The sequence below is a fragment of the Coffea arabica genome, chromosome 4e, assembly GCF_036785885.1.
Source record: "Coffea arabica cultivar ET-39 chromosome 4e, Coffea Arabica ET-39 HiFi, whole genome shotgun sequence".
Lineage (NCBI taxonomy): Eukaryota > Viridiplantae > Streptophyta > Magnoliopsida > Gentianales > Rubiaceae > Coffea > Coffea arabica.
The window spans coordinates 46,046,860-46,063,880 of NC_092317.1; the positions used below are offsets into that span (position 1 = coordinate 46,046,860).

At 36.0% G+C, this 17,021-nt stretch overlaps 1 pseudogene; it reads left to right on the forward strand.

Moving 5' to 3' along the window:
* Nucleotides 1-346: 346 nt before the first annotated feature.
* On the forward strand, nt 347-14,610 carry LOC113741070 ((-)-germacrene D synthase-like; annotated as a pseudogene).
* The last annotated feature ends 2,411 nt before the right edge of the window (nt 14,611-17,021 follow it).

Below are 17,021 nucleotides of genomic sequence, written 5' to 3' on the forward strand. Positions count from 1 at the left end.
CAAAAGACACACAAGGGCACATAAGAGGGCATCATGTAGCTTTATACATGGGGTGAGAGAGGGTTCTTGGGAGATGAGCGATAATATGCAAGGGTTGGGTTTGGGTTCAAATTATATTCTTGTATAGAGTTTTCCTCTCATATTAAAGAACGGATTTCTCTCCGTGGACGTAGGCTCAATGGTAGATTAGAACCACATCAAATATTATGTGTCGTCTATCTTTCATACTTGCGGTTTGTTTGCCATTAAATTGTTGTGCACTTGATATCTCAATAGTTGTTTATTCCGTGTTTGGATCCTAACAATATTTTAGATGATGCCCTGGGAAATAATATCCTTCCTAGGCATGGGGGATATTGTCATGAAGGAGAGCTTCGATTGGGCATCAAATGACCCTGATATCATAAGAGCTACATCAATCATTTGCAGGCTTCGGGATGACATTGTGGGGCACAAGGTCCAAACCAAATTCTTATCTATTGGAAAGCAAACCCACAGCAAATTGCTAATAAAAATAGTAATAATTAATGTATCCAAAAAGTATTAAATAAGTGTGCAATGAAGGAAGCTTCTATTTTTTAGCTAATATATCTTGCAAAAAATAGTGTTATCTAAGTGGTCACTTAAGCGACTCTTTATTTTTTTTCTGGTCAAGAACGTAATCAAAATTTGGAGCAGATCGATTTTTTTGGTTGGGAATGCAAACGAAATTTGGAGCAGAACTCTTACTAAATTGTTAATGTAAATTTATAAACCATGGCTAGGAAGGCATTAACAATCACTAAACACACATGAAACCACAAAAGCACTGACCTAACAATCACTAAATTTTTTCTTAGAATCCATCCGAGGCAAAACCGAAATAAACCGCAGTTGAGAAGGCCATTAACAATCGACCCAACACACACATGCGTCCGTTAAAAAAAAAGGGTGAAAAAATAGAAAGCAGACAGCAAGAAAAGCGACACGCACAATTGCCCCTAAAATTTGAGGAAATTACGAAGCAACCAGCAGAACACCAGGGAGGGACAACACGGCATTGTTCCTCAGCCTTGGTCGCTTTTAATAGGTAGGATGTTTTCATTATTGTCATAATGGTTGTTAGAAAACTTAGCTCGGAATAACCTCGTTTTGAGTTTGTTAGGATCTATTTCCAGGTAATTATGAAAAGTTAATTTGATAAAATTTCTAGCCTAAAACAAATGAGAGACAAATACAAAAGAGAAACTCAAGATTGAACGAACAAGAAAGATTCTAACTTGAGCTCTCAATTCTCTCGGATGGCTTTGGAAAGAAACGTGACAGTGGGCTGTTAAAATCCTTAGAAAAGCTCCCTATTTATAAGAAAATTTCTGTCACATGAAAGTGCCATTTGTACAGGAGTTGTTGCTGAATTTTTTGACTGCTAAAGCCTTCAAAACAATAGTAGAGCTACAAGTAGGTATGTTAATGGGTAGGATTTGAATCGGATCTCTTTGATTCAAAATCATCTGAATTGGATCTCTTTGATTCAAAATCAAACCCATTAAATTTAGTTAGACTCAAACTTAAATCCAGACCCAAATCCTTACAAGCCTAAAAAAAATAAGTCCAAACCCAGACCCTCCTGAATCTGGGTATCGAATTGGTATCCATTGTATTTTTGTAAACACATTAAAATAAAAATATATTAAAAATATATAGATTTCAAAAAAGTTATACAAACACCATAAAATTTTTATTTTTAAATAATAAAATTAATATTCAAGAAATTGAATGCAATATTATGAACTCAAGAAAATAACTACTATCGACTGTTTCTATTTATTTTTAAAACTTAAACTGTATCTACGTCAAATCTTTCATTTATTTGCCTTCACATTTTCTTCTTGTTTTTTGAAAAAAATTGTATTAATTACAATGACAACTAGGATGAGGTTGAAAAAAGAATATAATCATGAAATCTTACTGTATTCGATCCAATAACCATAGAATATTAGAATATTTTATAAATTTATTAATATATATATATTTTTATATATATATATAGACACACACATGGATCTGGGTGGGTTTGGTATAGATTTGAGCTTGAATATGTATCATAGAAAATTAGACCCTACTCAAACGTATAACTCTTTTACAGGATCTATGTCTAGGTAATAGCTAGATTTGAGAAATTAAATCCAAAATTTACCCTTACATTGGGTATAGATTGGATCTGAATAAGATCTGATCGATTAACATGCCTTGCTACAAATAACAAATAAGACAGTAAATGGGTGAAGAAAAAATGGCCACGTAGCCGACAAAGTTTGGCAGCACCATTTTTCAACACGTAATTATCTTCTTTTTTTTTTTTAACGAAACGATAGGAGTTTTTATTCATAGTTATCAAAGTATATACAAGTTGGACTAAGTTCACTGATACATTAGCAGTGCAACATTGCACTACGTGAAAATAAGTCCAAACACAGACCCTCCTGGATTTGGGTATCTAATGGGTATCCATTGTATTTTTTAAACGCACTAAAATAAAAATATATTAAAAATATATAAACTTCAAAAAAAATATAAACACCATCTAATTTTTTTAAATAATAAAATTAATATTCAAGAAGTTGAATGCAATATTATAAACTCAAGAAAATAACTGCTATCGACTACTTCTATTTATTTTTAAAACTTCAACTGTATCTACGTCAAATCCTTCATTTATTGGCCTTTACTTTTTCTTTTTTTTTTTTCTAAAAAAAATTGTACTAATTACAATGACAACTAGAATGAGATTAAAAAAAATAATGAAATCTTACTGTATTCGATTCAATAATTATAGAATATTAGAATATTTTATAAATTTACTAATATATATATATATATATATATATACACACACACATAGATTCGGTTGGGGCTGAATAGGGTTTGGATTTGGATATGAATCATAAAAAATCAGACCCTATCATAACTCTTTTACAGTGACAGGTTGTCGAAGCCTGCACAATAATAAAATTAAACCTAATTGCCAGTTAAAATGACCAAAACCCAATTCAAAGTACTGGAGCAGGGACTCTAGGTGTGCAATGGGTTACTTGATTCACCCTGTTCTCGAAGAGTTTGCTTGATCCGATATACCCGAATGGGATGGTTATTTTTTTCACAAATAATTATGAATTTGTAGACAGGGCAAGTAGGGTCGTATCCACAGGGACTGGGTATATTTGTTTCTTGAGAAATCCAAAGTAACACAGGGGGGTGATTTTATAGGAACGACGACAATCAAATAAATTCAAATAAGAAAATAAAAATAAATAACTAACTAGAAATTAAACAACAATTCACTAAACTTAGAGTAACAACAATTAAAGGCCTAAATCAATTAAAACAAGAAAACAATTAAAAATAAAATAAAGTAGGCAACTAAAAGTCAAATGGCAATTCACCAAAATCAAGGTAATATTAATTAACGATCTAGCCAAGAAATAACTTCAGCAAAGGTTCACCTAATTGATCATCGATGTAAAGGCAATTCCAATTATTTATTAATAAATAGGTTATAACTACCAAACAAGCGATGACAGTCAACCCCTCCTTACTGTGTCGGTGATTAAGGTACGCCCGTTAATCACTACTCTAATTGAGAAACAATCTTAGGTACGCCCGTAAGATTTAATTCCCCAATTGCCGTACGTATTAGAGGAGCCCTATTCTAACCAAATAACACACTACCAGGGTTATTTTAGGTTAGCCCGCGTATCCCTCTGACACGAATCTAATCGTGCCAGTTGTCACTATTCCAGGACAATTAAACAATTACAGATTTAATGCCCTAATTGACAATAGGTTACCAAGTCAATTAATTATCCGGATCCAAGGCAATCAATTAATTAAATAACCATAAGCATAGCAATCAAGGAATATGCAAATACCAAAAAATAAAAGGAAAAGATTAAATTAAATCGATCTCATAATTTTTTTGGCGAACCAGAGCCTTCGTTGCTCCTTGGCTAGAATGAGAGAATTAGTTCATATTTGATGCGAAAAACCCATGCAAAAGTGCAGGTAAAGTCGCGGCCACTGTCCTTGACCGAGGGAGTTCAATTCAATCGACGGAATAAAGAAAAACGAAGTTGCAGCAGATGATTTAATGTCTTCACTTGTCTGCCCATGCGAAGGAAGAAAAAGAAACTGCTACAAGCTAAGAGGAAGGAAAGTTAAGCTTTTCCCCCAATTCTTTCTCCTGACATCCGTGGAGAATCATTACCAAAAGCTAAGGAGAAAAGTCAAAAGCTAAGAATGCTAAAATGCTGCCATGCGTAAGAGAGGCCAAAAGAAATCCTCTTGGAAAAGTCAACAATTCCTCCTAAGCTACAGACGAAAGACTAATAATAATCCAGCTCCTCCAGTCCTCTGCAATTTTTATAGTTTTTATCTCCTGCTTCTCTAATGCCTCCTACGGCGGCTGTCCAGCCAGGAAAGGAACCCTTCGTCCGTCATTCCTCTGCAGAAATTACCGAAATGGGCGTGACATCTTCTTTTCCAATAATGCCTCTGGGATAAGCTCTATCACTTGGGCTCCTTTCCTGCTAAATTGGTACTTATTATCATATTTTTGTTCTACTCCCTGAAATAAATGTCAAATACTAAAAGTGAGTAGAATCCAACAATTAATCCACATTGAATTAGGTAATAAGGGAAATTAATAATAAAATAGATAATAAAATCCCACCCTATCAATTCCCCCCACACCTAAACCATACTTGTCCTCAAGCATAAGAACAGGAAACAAACACCCATATTTGATAATGGCTATTGCTCCATCTATCTTATTGCCAAGATGCCGAGAAAAACATATATCAAGTATCAGTGATCAAGATCCAAGAAACATCACTTTGGTTAACTTCTAAACCATAAACTCCTCTAATTTCATGTTAACTAATCTAAGAAAGAGGAATGACACACAACATTTATCAGCAAATGGTCCAACTATTAACCAAAATCTCAACATCAAATCCATAAATCGGCAAGCTGACTTTTATTATACACTAACACAACATTCATTTTTTTTTCATGTTTTTCTATTTTTCTAATTTTTTTCTCTTTTTTTTTTCAATAGTAACAAAAGACTTAGTCGCTAGCCATTAGAGCCTTTTGACGCGAACTCCCACATTTTTAGATGAAAGAGCCCGGTTACTCAGATCTTATCGCTATATGACCACGTACTCATAGGAATTACTATCTTTTGACGCGAGAATCGACACTTTTAGGTGCAGATCCCCGGTTACTCAGTAGTAACTAATAGCGGAGTACAGTCAAGTTTATTCATAGCTAAAAATCACAAAAACTCAATATAACACAAGAACCAAAAGAAAACTTGCATCAGCTAGCCTCATTTTCAAACATGGAGAACTAAAATTAATAACCGGACCAATTCACATGAAAATGCCAACAATCATTCCCTATACCTAGGAAAATTAACCAAAAATTAAAAGAGTGAAACAATCATCGATATTCACCAAAGAGATGTTTTTGGATTCAACCACATTAACTGGATACCCTTTTATTATTAAAACTTGGCAATAGCAGAAATAGAGGCAACAATCCAACATCAAACTTGGCAGAGCTAGACAGATAAATGACAAAAAATAAGCGAAAACTAGACAAATAACAAACTAAAAATAAAAGAAAAATATCTGAAAACTAAAAACTAGAAAAAGAAACTAGCACAGCTGTCCCCCCCCCACACCTAGATCCTACATTGTCCTCAATGGAGGGAATAAAACAATTAAATCGAAGAGGACAACGAAACTTCCCTCTCAAGTGGCTAAGGGTATTTGGCAGCTGTGGAGGGAAACCAACGTGGTGAAGGTACGAGGCCAAGTTCTGAGACATCCTTGCCACTTGGCGGGTGATGTTCGTCATTCGCTCATCTACGTTGTGAACCTGTGCTTGTAAGTGGCGCCACTCACCATTGTCGCCAATTATCACCCCAAACAACAAAAGACAGAATATCCAACAAAGATAGCAACCAACAAATGCAAATCCATAGTCACTGGTGCTCCCCAACTCAATAGTCAAATGCAAAAGCAAACATGGGCACCTAAGCCCAAATATGGTCAACAAAGCAACAGTTGCACTCCAAAACCAACAATCAGAAACTATTATCAACAACTGGAAACTAGCAAAGGCACGTCAATAAGCACAGGGACTACCCAATTCAGTCAGTCAAAAATAATATGTTAACCCCAGCGATATGAGTTCAGAAATTGAGTAATAGCCACACAGTCTCAGGCCCGTGGCAGTCAATCGAATGTCGAATCAAATAGAGTTAACAAACACTCGCACCAGTACCACTGGTGCAAATCACAGTCCAAAATGAGAGAAATTGCTATAGCAGAGCAAAGCAGTAGTAAATCGACAGCCCCAAGTATTAACCTAATCATAAGATAGAGAATGCGCCAGCAACCAAGCAATATCAGGGCAGAGCAATAGCCATCTATGTCTCCCAATTCATCAGGCAACAACGGCTCCCAAATTTACAGGTAAAAGTAGACAAAGGTCAACCAGAATCCCAACAAATGGTCCCAATTTGGCAATTAACCGCACAATGTTAACCAACCCAAAAGAAGCATCAAATTGAAGTGAAAACACTCCAACCAGTACCACTGGCGGAAAATGGAATGCACAACCCAATCAAACAGCCCCAAGAAAGAACAATGCAATCAATAATAACTCATAAATTCGACAGTAGCAGAGTAATTCCAAGTGCCCAGCCTCCAACAATCAGCCAAAAGAGTAGAAGTGACCCAGTGAAGCCAAAATACCCAAACAGTGGATGAAACAAGTTCAACGGCTAACCCACACTAGTGAGATCCCCCAAATAATATAGCTCAATTCGGACAACAAGCAATGTATCCACAGGATTCTCAGTCAAATCTAATAATGAACCCCCAGCATTTCAACTAGATGCACTGAACTCCACTGGTCGATAGGCGAAGCAGGTGGAGCTGGTGGTGGTTAACAAAAGGGGCAACAGCTCCCTTGCTGGTAGAAGCTACGGTGGTGGAGGCGCGAGGAGGAGTGGCTGGCGGCGAGGGAGCTTCAGTCGGCAGGAACAGGCGGCGTTCGAGCGAGGGTCAGCGGCGTCGCGCGTCGAGGTGGAGTGAGTTGGTGGCAGACAGCAGCGGAGAGAGAGAGAGAAAGAGGGAGGCATGCGGTGGAAGACAGTAGCCGCGGCGGGTAGCTGGAGCAGCTGGTTGATGGCGAGGAAGAGCTGGAACTGGGAGGCGGCGGACAGAGGCGGCGTGCGCAGAGGGAAGCAAAGGAGAAGAAAGAAAGAAAAGAGAAAGAAAGAAAGAAAAAGAAAGAAAGGAAAGAAGAGGGAAGAAAGAAAAAGAAAAAGAAAAAAGGAAATAGTTTTTTTTTTTCATTTTATTTTTTTCTCTTTTTAGAAGAATTTCTTTTTTTACGGGAAGACTCTCCTTTTTTTTAGTTAATTACTAAAAAAGGTTTTTTTTTGGAATTTTTTTTTTGAAGATTTTTTTTTATATATAACTTCTCTCTTTTTTTTTGACAAAATTTATTTTTGAAATTCAAAAGTAGAGATTAACAGAAAATCAATAATTGTTCTTGAGCTTTTTTGAATACTTACCTTTCCCACGAACGTGACGCGGGCACGTCATGAAGGCACAGAATCTGAAGCTTTCCAGGTTACTTGACGCGGGCACGTCAAGAGGGTAGGAACCCTTTTTGACAAATCTGACCGTGAGCTCTTCATACGTCATGACGCGGGCACGTCATGATGGCAAGAACCCCTTCTGATGATTCTAACCTTGAGCTCTCCATACATCATGACGCGGGCGCGTCATGACAGAAGACACCTACAAATCATCAAAAACGAAAATTGAAACCCGAAATCAGTCAAACTCAAGGAAAACATAATTAAACTATCAAATCAAAACTGAACAAACAATTAAAAGAAATTATTGGGTTGCCTCCCAATGAGCGCCTTTCTTTAATGTCTTTGGCTAGACATCATCATATTTTGTTCATGGAGGATAAAATCTTGTAACTCGTCTTAATGCTTCATCCTCTATATAGTCCTGATAGCCCTCGTAAATAGAATAATCCTTGAGCACACGAGTTACAGGCTTCCATGGACTAGTAAATAGCGCCAAACAAGTCAACGATAATTTGCATTCTCCACTCACTCCTCCATCACTTGCATTTATTGGTTAAAGATATCTTGACATCGCCACTCTTAATTTATTCCTGTCATGAAATTCAAAATTTTCTGGTATAGTAAAGTCAATTTCATTAACAGGAATTGAAGAATAAGAGTCAAGAGAATATTGATTAAGGAATGGAGGAGATGTCACCGCATTTGGAGATTGTACACTGGATTCATTCACTTGAACGAGTTGATGTTGGGGTCTCATTTCTTGCACTTCAACTTCTTTTTCAATTGCATTTTTAGATCCATTTTCTTGAGACTCTTGTAGCTCCATGTCACTTGTCAGAATAATTGCACTCTCATCTTCTTCAAGGTCGACGATGGTTTGCGAGGGTAATTCTTCATAATTTGAGAGTCTTTCTTGGACTTGGGATTCTAGGTGGTTAATTGCTATCATCAATTGATTGACCTGAGTTTGCAGTGATTGTACTTGTCCCCATTGATTCCTCATGCTTTGTAGGTCAGAATTTGTCTTTTGTTGATTAGCAATTAACTGCTTCATCATTTCTTCTAGAGACGGATATGGCATAGATGATGGTTGTTTAGACTCTTGCTGTTGAAAATTCATCGGCCCGGTCGCATAATTGAAATTGGAATCATCCCACCATCCTTGATCATACCCGTTTGAATAAGGGTCATACCATGTTTGATACTGAGGTGAAAAATCTCCAAAAGTATCAATTGGAGCACTTAGATTATCTCGAAATGCGGGGCATGTGTCGGTTGAATAACCTGAGAAAAAATAACTTCCACAATTTGCAATAGCCAATTGATCATTAGAAAAAACATGAGTCTCATAATCCTATTCAGGAATAAAATCCAGTCTATCATCAAAATACGGAATGTTAACAGCCATAAACTAATAAAAAAAATCAGAAAAATAGATTAAAAAAAATGAAAACAAGATGAACTCAAAAAGGAACAAATAACTAGCGCCAGTCCCCGGCAACGATGCCAAAAATTGACAGGGTGTCAGCCTGTGCAACAATAAAAACCTGTTCAAACTAAAAGTAATTTTTGTAGATAGCGGTGAGCAGGGTCGAATCCACAGGGACTGGGAGTAATTATTTCTTTTCAAGTTCACAGTGACAAGGGGGGTGTTTTTGTGCAGAAAGTGACAATCAAAGAAATTCAACTAAAATCTAAGAAGTTACTAAAAATTAAATAACAAATTACTAAAATCAAATGGGTGATAATTAAGGATCTAGCCAAAAAATAACTTCAGCAATGGTTCACCTAATTGATCATTGAAACAAAAGCAATTCCAATTATTCACTAATAAATAGGTTATAACTGCCAAACAAGCGATGACAGTCAACCCCTCCTTACTGTGTCGGTGATTAAGGTACGCCCGTTAATCACTACTCTAATTGAGAAATAATCCTAGATACGCCCGTAAGATTTAATTTCCCAATCGCCTTACGTATTAGAGGAGCTCTATTCTAACCAAATAACACACTACCAGGGTTATTTTAGGTTAGCCCGCGTATTCCCCTGACACAAACCCAATCATGCCAGTTGTCACTAATTCAAGGCAATTAAACAATTACGGATTTAATGCCCTAATTGACAATAGATTACCCAATCAACTAATTATCCGGATCCAAGACAATCGACTAATTGGACAATTATAATCACTGTAATCAGAGAATATGCGAATACTAATAAATAAAATGAAAAAGATAAAATTAAATCGATCTCACAAGTTTTAGGCAACCCAAAGCATCCATTGTCTTGACTAGAGTGAAAAAATTTAGTTCATATTCGATGAACAAAATCCACAGGAAATTGGCGAAGGAGCCGCGGCCATCAGGTGAAAGATGGGCAAATTAAATTTGGTCAAAGGGATAAAGAAAAGCAAAGGAACAGGAGATGATTTAATGTTTTCCTAATTGTTCCTCGCATCCACGGAATGAAAAGGTAAGTACTAATAACTAAACAACTAAGAAAAGTCAAAGGCTAAAACATCCAGCTAGTGCTCATCAATTGCCATTTCCATTTCGTATCTAATTAGTCTCTCTGTGCTGTGCGGCTGCCGGCCTTCTTGCGGAGAGGACCTGCTGTGCGGCGGCTCCCCTTCCGGAGAGGACTCCCGAGGAAGAAGAAGCAGAAGCCCTGTGCGGCGCTCCAGTCCCCCAGTAAAATAGAAGCCTCTGCCCTGCTCTCTTTTTTTGAAATTACCAAAATGGGCAAAAGTTTTCCTTTGCCAATAATGCCCCTGGGATAAACTCTGTTATTTGGGCTCTTTTCTTGTTAAATTGGCACTTGTTATCATATTTTCGTTCTACTCCCTGAAATAAATGTAAAATATCAAAAGTGAGTAGAATCTAGCAATTAATCCATATTAGGTCAGATAATAGTGGAAATTAATAATAAAATAAATGATAAAATTGCAAGCTATCATACAGGGTCTAGATCTGGGTAGAATTTAAATTTGCGAAATTAAATTCAAATTCTATCTAAGTACATTAGGTCTGAATTAGATTTGAATAAGACTCGATTCATTGATATTTCTTGCTGCATGAAGAAAAAATGCCCACGTAGTCCACAAAGCTTGGCTGCACCATTTTTCAACAAGTAATCATCTGATGTCATCAATTTGTGAACGTCACGTGGAAAACGTACAATGCAAGATTCCTAGAATTCTTTTGTGGCTGTGCATGGCTGCCTTATTTTAGTGTAGACAGGACAGCACAGGAGTACTGAGGTATTCTTCTACCCCTCAAACAACCCATCACACTAAGAAAAACGGGAGCACAAATACTTCTGATTTGAGAGTCTGGTCTGCCGATAAATATGCAATTTGAGACACCATCACACTCAGCAACCTGCCTTCGAAAGTTTTCTCTTCAAAAAAAAAAAAAAAAAACTAAGCAACCTAGCAATTCGAATAGTCACCAGTTCTATAATCCGAGCTAATATAGTCTTTGACTGAACCGAAAAAAGTTTAAAAATGGAAGTTGAAGGTCATGAATTAGATTAGTCCATTTCAATCCAAAATGATTTCCCTCATCCTCCTTTGGCAAATTTTCATCCGAATATCTGGGGAAATCAATTCCTCGTCTGCTCCCCTGATTCCGACAAGGTACTACTCTAGTTTAGCCAGAGCTAAAACACAAAAAGCCTAGTCAAGGAAAGCAAACTTGGCGACTTATCAAATATACTATGCTTCTAAGAAATTTTCTTGCATGTTTTAAGCTGATTTTTTGTCCTCATCATTATTATAATTTTATTCTACAGATAAGCAACTACGTACATGATTTAAAGAAACCTTAACTTCATCAATTATACATTTTTGTTTTCTGCAGGCAACATGGGCTTCTAAGAAATGGCAGCTTGTGTAGCTGAAGGAAGATGTCAGAACAGAAATTCGTGCAACTGCCAGTAATCCTTCACAACAGCTACAATTGATTGATGCGATTCAACGACTAGGTGTAGAATATCATTTTCAAGAGGAGATCAATCATGCTTTACGCAAAATGCATGAGAAACATCAGAACTGGGAGAACATTGACCACATTTATACTGCTGCTCTCTATTTTCGTATTCTACGACAAGAAGGATTCAGAGTTTCATCAGGTAAGGGGTTAAAAGCTAAAAGATTTAAACCTTAAATCACAAGATCCTCAAATGTTGACTTTCTTTCCTCGTCTTTTATCACAAAACGCAAGAAAGAGAAACTTTTTTCTACTATGCAGACATATTCAAGAAATTCATGGATGATGAAGGTAAATTTGGAGAAGGTTTGGTTAATGATGTGCCGGGCATTCTTGCACTTTATGAAGCAACTCATCTCAGATTGCATGGCGACGACATTTTAGATCATGCTTTGGCTTTTAGTAGTAATCATCTTCAGTCAATATCGAACAAGTTAACCAGTCCACTTGACGAGCTAGTAAGTCACGCACTAATGCAACCTAATTGGAGGGGTTTACCAAGATTGGAGGCCAGAAATTACATATCCATATATGGAAAAGATCATTCACCTAATATAACTTTACTAAAGCTGGCTAAGTTGGATTTCAACATGCTACAATCTCTGCACAAGGAGGAGCTACATGAATTATCCTTGTAAGTCTCTTCAAAATAATTGTTTCTCAAAAAAATAAATGAGTAGTGAGACTCATTCTGTTCTGCAGATTATGTAAATCTGTAATCAATTAATTCAAACAAGCGTAATTCAGGTGGTGGAAAGAAGTAGACTTTGCAAGAAAGCTGTCATTTGCTAGAGATCGAATTGTTGAGGGCTATTTCTGGATCGAGGGAGTGTATTTTGAGCCTTAATATGGTCTTGCTAGAAAGATTCTATCAAAAGTAATGGCAACGACAACCGTAATTGATGATGTCTATGATGCTTACGGGACTTACAAAGAACTTGAAATCTTCACAGAAGCAATCGAAAGGTTTGATTTGTTAAAAACATTAAACTTGACTTAGATATAATACTTTTCCAGTGGAATTTGTTTTAATTGATGTCTAACAACTTCTGCAGATGGGATGTTGGCTGCATAAAATAACTCCCAGATTACATGAAAATTTGTTACCAAACACTCTTAGATGTGTTTGCAGAAATTGAGCAAGAGATGGCCAAAAAAGGAAGATCATATCGATCATATTATGCGAAAGAAGCAGTATGAACCTCCACAAATTATTGCTACATATCAAACTCCTTTTGTCACGGGACAATAATTGTTTTATACATGGCTTCCTCTGTCAATGCTCATTCACTTTCTATTTTCTCAATGAATTAATACCAGTGCACCTTAAATTTACCATGGGTGCAATAATGTTGCACGTGAAATTACATGTGACCAGAAACCAGAGAGTGAGATATAAATTAATAAGAATTAATCTTCTATACACTGACAGTGTATATACTTTACCATTAGATGCATGATACATAATTTAAATTTGAATTTGAAACTCAAAGTTTGTATATGTGTTGTATATCCAACTGTGATATATCCAACCGTGATAGTGTATACATGGTCAATATATATAAGATTTACTCAATTAATAATAGTGTTCCATATGAAGTACACATAACTATATATATATATATACATAGAGAGAGAGAGAGATAGAGAGAGAGAGATTGGGCAAGAGATCAGCACAAAAAAATATAAATAGAATATATTGTCCAAATTCAACAATCATGCAATAGTTTGTCTTTCTTGTAATTGAAATAGCTGATTTAGTTGCTTCTTACTAATTTGCAGATGAAGATGCTGGTTCGTGCCTACTTTGTTGAGGCTAAGTGGCTGCACCAAGGTTACATACCGACACTGGAGGAGTATATGAAAAATGAAGTACCAAGCTCAGGATACTCTACACTTACAATAATATCTTTCCTAGGCATGGGGGATATTGTGAAGAAGGAGGCTTTTGATTGGGCACTCAATGTTCCTGAGATCGTGAGAGCTGCATCAATTAGTGCCAGACTAAGGGATGACATTGTTGGGTACAAGGTACAATCCAATCGAATTAATGTCCATAAGATATAATAGTTTACGCATTAATGATATTTAATTGTTTACAATTTCTGAGCTATTTTACTCTAAAAGAAAAAGAATTGTTCAAATGGTCCATCTGAATTTTTGTAATAACAACTTTATATTCATGTAAAAGATTTCTCATTTTTCAAATTACTTGTACAAATTCATTGTCTGTAGATTTTTCTTTTTTTTTAAGCATTGTCTATAGAATTTTGCTTACACTGTTGAAATAATAAAAAGGTACATTTGTATATATCTTGTAAAGGTTGGGATCAAACCAAACTCAGTTTAAAAGCACCTATAGATATATGGCTAAGATGGACTCCATAGTCTTTAATTGCTAAGGAAGGATATAGAAGAATATGTTACAGGCCTATAGATACATGGGGACAATCAAAGTCTGATCCTAGAGAAGCCAGTCTCATCTTCACCTCCATCCAATTTTGGGGCCAATTCCCCCTTAGTTAAGTTTGAATTTAGCAGATTTTGACCCATAATAACACAGTAGCAGCTGTGGCTCAACTCAGTAGATAGCCATGAGATTCCTCAATCGACTAAAAATAAAAAGTAAAAATCTTTGTTACTAGGGTTGCAAGAAAACCACATTGCTTCAGCGGTGAAATGCTATATGACGCAGCAAGGCATAACGGAGCAACAAGCATGCAATGAACTTTATGAACAAATTGAGGATGCATGGAAGATCTTGAACCAACAACTACTTAAAACTAGTAGTTCTGCAGCAGCCGAATTTGTACCTAGCAAACCTATTCTCTTTCAAGTTATCAACTTGGCACGTGTGATTGATGTTTTCTATAAGAATAAAGACGAATACACACACGTGGGAGAAACCATGTGTGGTTACATTAATTCTCTGTTCATTGAGCCCATTCCCTTACAATAAGTAGTATACTAGGTGGTATCACCGCGCTGTGCGCGGTAGTGTATATGTCCAGTTAATGTTTAGTTAGTAATGTTGGCGAGAATGAAAATTAGTGCCATAAAGTGGAACTATATTATACAAGAATATTAGCGAAAATTAGTAGCATTATAAAGAGGCTGTAATTATACAAACGTTGTAAATATGAAAATCAAACAAGTTTAGTTTTCATCTTGAATGTTTAGGTTGTGGAAGTTGAGTTGATGAACGCCTAGAAGATCATCCAAAAAGTATGAAGTTATAATGTTGAACGCAGTTGCTTGAGACAGCCTGATTGTTGAAGAAGGAGGTTGAATGCAGCAAATAATTGTTCTTCCGTGTAATTTTGGTGCAACGAGGCTGACAATGTTAATATTCTGTTTGACAGTCAAAGAAGAAAGAATAATGTTAATCGTTAGAATGAAAGAGGGATAAAAATTTTGTGTGAAAATAAAGGGAATAAATAATTATTGTTGCTTTGCATGATAAAGTTCAGCTGTTGAATATCCAAGTAATTTTTCAGCTTCAATATCCATGGCGGTTGCATATGGCGAACCAGTTCGATCAGAAAGTGAAATTGAAATACATGCTCTACAAAGGGAAAAGTGATAATAGTTATAGAAAGATGAAATTGGTTCGATTATGAATTTGAGGAATTATGAATAATGCAAGAGGTTGTAAAGAACCTAGGCAATAGTTGGACACCGTGTTCACAATGCTGACAGAATGTTCGCATTGTATGTATAGAATAATGAGGCTTTTGACAATTAGGACATGTCATACGGCACATTTTATTATCTCTATAGTCTATCTCAGCAGAACCTCTAATTCATGCTGTGCCAACTTCCTATTAAGCAGGCATAGGAATGGTGTAAAATAGAATTATTGTTGAATTAAATGTGGATACAATAGCATTGAATAAAAGAGGAGTCTGGAGTCTCACAATTTGTTTTGTAGCAGCAGTATCCATGATTTGACTATCACTGGGAGGCAGAAGAAGGACATTGGGATTAGTATAACTTGTGTTGTTTAGCAGTTGTGTTGATTGGGTAGAATTAGTACAAAACCTGATTCATATATAGAAAAATTAGCTAGGGATTTCAATTGTAAAAGTAGATGATAGAAAATTGCAATTGGTACCAGTCATGTAGGTCTACTGCCTCTTGAACATCTGGATTTATGAGGATCATAGATGATGGCTGAGTTGATAAGCTAAGATCTGGTGTTGTGCAAAAAAAATTGCTGTGTGAAATGAAATGTATAAAAATATTTACGAAAGAGAGAAATATGTTTGCTTACACTTTTTCGTTGTGACTTTGATCCTAATAGCAATAAGAACTGGAAAGGCTTCATGTTGGGAAGCAATAATAGGTCCATGTTCCTCTTCAATTTGATTGGAGAGAGTGAGAAGTAATGGACGGAGACTGTACAAGTATAAAAAAAAAAAAGAGAATGGTAATTGTTATTCTATAGTTTGGTTGAAAGGCATTATGAAAATGTGAATAAAAAAAATGGATTGTAACCTCTTATCAGCAATTACATAATCTCCACTGATGGTCGGTTTTCCTCGAACACTTGTTTCTCTTTTAGGTAGGACATGCAGTACTTTTCCCATGATATCTATTGCAGTTATATATAAGAAATAATTTAAAATAATCGATAAAACAAGGTTTATCTTGTTCAGCAAAAAATTAATTAAATAAAAGGGAAGTGGTCTGTGTACTTATCAAATGATTTGTATTAGCAATTGCATCCAACATGGCAAAGGGGTGCAACTGGAAAGAAAGTGGAAGAGAAGGTCGTTGCAGTTCCTGTATTCACTGAATGCGTGCTTTTTTGTGGCAACCCAATAGTATGGGTATTCTCCGGCGGGGGTATCAGTAAGGGACGGACGCACAATTGCATTTGATACATAGTATGTTTTAAAAGGTAAAAGCAGGCTGGCAAATTGTTGAAGATAGTCTACAGGTACATGCATACTGAGTCTAAGTCCATGTATTTTAGCATTGTTAGCTGTTGCTAAAAGGTAAACGAAGAAGAAAAGAATAATTTGAAAAAGCAAAATCGTGAAACCTGTGGATCAGCAAGTGCATATTGCTGATAATGAGTTTGAGGTCCACCGAAATGCATGACATGTGTTTTTTCAATAACTTGGACAATTGTTGTCCAATTTAGCAGATTTGAATCAATGGTTAAGAGCGGAACGATAGTATTTTCCATGAGGGGAAAACTTGCAGTACAATGATGTTATTAACCTAAGCAGCTACTAAATTTTGAATTATCTGAAGTTATGAATAATTAGGATTAGACTATAAGCAATTAGTGTATAGAAAAGTCAAGCAGCGTATAGAATTAGTAGGGAAAATATAGGGGAAAAAGATGTATAGGGATTTTTTTT